The sequence below is a fragment of the Aethalodelphis obliquidens genome, unplaced genomic scaffold, assembly GCF_003676395.1.
Source record: "Aethalodelphis obliquidens isolate GAN/ISIS:26980383/991018 unplaced genomic scaffold, ASM367639v1 scaffold107, whole genome shotgun sequence".
Lineage (NCBI taxonomy): Eukaryota > Metazoa > Chordata > Mammalia > Artiodactyla > Delphinidae > Aethalodelphis > Aethalodelphis obliquidens.
This window is the reverse complement of record NW_020838051.1, coordinates 312,229-315,723: the sequence shown is the minus strand read 5'-3', so window position 1 is coordinate 315,723 and position 3,495 is coordinate 312,229.

The window sequence follows — 3,495 nt, the reverse complement described above, 5'->3', positions numbered from 1 at the left end:
GAGCATTGTGTAGTGCTAAAATGTAAGCAAGTGTTTAAAAAAAGGACTTAAACTAATGAGGGTATGTCAAAGGGATATAGGAAAACCCAGGTCCTGAGAGTAATATCTGAGCATACACCTCACTGACAAGAAAACTTCCTATCTCTACTAATGTAGAATCATATTTCCAGGAATAAACTATAAATGTTCTGGTATTTTATGAGAGAAAGGTTGGGCTGACAGATACTTCTTCCTATGATTTCTACTTGAAGTATGCTTAAAGATTTTTGAGAGACTTCTATCCTATATTTGTCATTATCTGACTGGTATTTTTACTTTCATGTGAAATGTGAACTAGTATTTATATGTTAGTGGAGAAGGAAGAAGCAGCGGGGAATGGATGGATGGCTAAATTTTATTAAGCTCTATATGTTTAATGCTATTTAGAGATTTTTGAGGTGGGGGAGTACCCTTAAACTTTAAATAAGTTATGGCAGGTTGTAACGTGTTAAAAACAATGAGAGAAGCAGCTTTCAAAAGGTGAGCCACTTGACTGTAAATGTAGTTCAGATATACGTGGGCTGTGGATGGATGTAGATAGCATCTCTTCATTATTTGGGCTTAGATATCTCTTCCTTCACTGATCATGGCCCAGGACTGAGTTAGATGCCAAATGTATCTGCAGTGTCTCCACATTTACTGTGTTTTAATGCATTTTACTCTACATTATAACTGACTGTGTACCTGAACTTCATAAGTAAACCTATATCCCCTCCTAAAGTAGTTTTTTTCTTGTCCTCTATATATCAGTAAATGTAACTTTTACTGCCTGGTCACTTAAGTCAGAAACCTGGAAGGTTGTGAGGCCTCTCTCTCCTTACCACTACTTGTCATGCATCATTAGGTACAACCAATACTATCTTCTCTGTGTCTCTTAAACTCATCTACTCCTTTCCAATGTCATTTCCCTAGTAAAGTTAACAATTCCTAAAATGATGACAATAGCCTCTAACTAGTCTCCTCTTGCCTCCCTCATGTGATCTCCCAACAATGGAAATATGATCCTAATCTCAGCCCCATCATGCCCCCCCCCAAAATTCTTCAATTGTTCTCCTTTCCTTTTATGGCAAAAAAATCATTAAAAGATTTACAAGGCCTTGTTTTGCTAATCCCTCCATCCTAGACTCCTGCTTTTTTTTCACTATGACAGCTGAAAATATAATGCAATGACTGAAGAGTGCAAGGCTCTGGAATAAGAATTCTGGTTCATCTTAGTACAAGTCTGTGTGATTTGACAAGTTTCTTCCTTTCTGTGATTCAGTTAGATCACCTGTTAAATTAGGATGATAAGAGTATCTTCTCAATTGGCTCATGAGAATGCATATACAGGCCTCATTACAGTTTCTCACGTACTTTTAAATGCTCAATTAATTATGTCATAATTATTAGTAGTATTATTCTTAGTTACAGGTGTCTTAGTTTGCCTTCCTCCAGAATCTGAGCTTGAAATAAGGATTCAAGTGTAAATACTTTATTTGGGAGGTGATCCCACTCAATAACCAACTGGAGAGTGAAGAAGTCAAATAGGAAAGGGAAGGACACCACTAAAAATTATGTTAACAAGCAGGTCACCATTACAGGGAAGTGAAACTCCATCTTACTGTGAACATGCCTTATGGTTACTACACCCAAGGAATAAGGAATCCAGGTCATAACCTCCAACTTGCATTCCCCCTTTTTTTCTGGGCTGCTTGCAGGAATATCAACAACCCAGCACGTCTGACCTGTTCCACACACAGATCAAACATGCTCTGGTAGTCCAATAAAGGCTTCAGAGAGTTATAGACACTTGTGATAGGAAGCTGTAAGACATGCACATGAACTAGCAGTCAGGGCATATGTAGCAGACAGCATCTGCTACAACAGGTAAGAGAACTGAGGCTCAATGAGGTGAAATGACTTGTCCAAGATCATCGCTAGAAAGTGTTTGAGTCAGGATTTGAACCCAGGGACATTTGACTCCAAAGTACCTGCAGTTTTCACCAAAGGATGGTAGTTATCAGCTTAGAGGTAGAGACTAGAGAGGAGTAAGGCTAAATATGAGGCAAACAGTGAAAGAAGTTAGAGAGGAATGAAGACAGTGAGACAGGCTGGTCACTATAATTCAATAATCTCCCACTGTCGGAAGAAGAGATTCAAGAAAATATCCTTATCTACCAACTTACCATTTGGTACATATTTGCTAGCTGGAAGCATTATATTATAGTATATTTTGGTATGAATTACATCATGAATCATAAAATACATTTTATATTAAGATCATGATTTGATTCAGGCAGTACGATTTTAGAATCTACTCTCTTACACTAAACTGCTTTTCATAGTACAAGTATTTAAGATTTTAGATTAACACTCAGACCTGATTCTGAATTTTTATTGTGTGTCTAATCAAATACATATCCTTTGGGAAAATTATGTGGTCTATTAATTTCTTAATTTTCCATAAATGGTTCTCATATAAGTACCTACCTCATACAGTGGGCGTAAGGGCATAATAACTAATATGAGGATTCATTGAAAGTCACTAGTATAAAGAACATGAAAAATAGACATAAGAAAAATCAAAAATGTAAAGGGCAGATCTAAAAGTGAGAAAATACGGCAAATATGAACAACAGGACAATGCAGAGCAAACATGCAACAGTCCCAAAATCCTGAAGTAACGACCATAAATAAATAAATTCTAATACAGTAGAGGACATATATGCTGAAATAAAGAGAGACTTGAATCTGTATTTTAAAACAATCAGCATGTTCTGGGAATAATTAACAGATCAAAACAAAAATATATTCTGTAAAAATGTTTACAATTGAAGGATAAGGGACAAATTCTAAAAGCACACTTTCAGAAAAACAATGGGAAATATGTCAGACTCACCCTTGAATTCTGTCTGTATCATTAAAGACAAGTAAGACTGCAGAACAGAAATCCCCAGGATTCAGAGGGGCTCCTGGGTAGAAAGAGAATCCCTTCCATTCTCCAGTGCTGGAGCTCATCTAGTCCTATCTCCTCACTTTTCAGGTGAGCCACCACCTGGGCCTGATCTGAGAATGCTGAAAAGCAGAGAGTATTTAACAAGCCTAGAGAGCTGGAGAGGAAAGAGACTCATGGGACACCCAGGTTAGCTGGGCATGCGCCAGGCCTGTTTCTAGGATCGAGGGAAGAGAACAGCTGTCAAGCACATGTGGCCCCTGGAAATAGACCTGGAAAAGGAGGAAACCACAGGAGGCCCTGAGAAGCTTGAAGGCAACAAGCCTGGGTTGGGACCATTGAGGGTACCACCCGCCAGTGACCAGTGGGTGGCCTCAGGGAGCCATTGTACCTCCCTGGGCCTTGTTTTCTTCTTCCCACTATTCCCACTGCTTCCGCAGTACAGTGTTTCCAAATTCCTGACTGACAGCCTAGAATGAGGAAATAGAGACAAGATGTATAACCTTGCTCAAGGTCATGGCTAA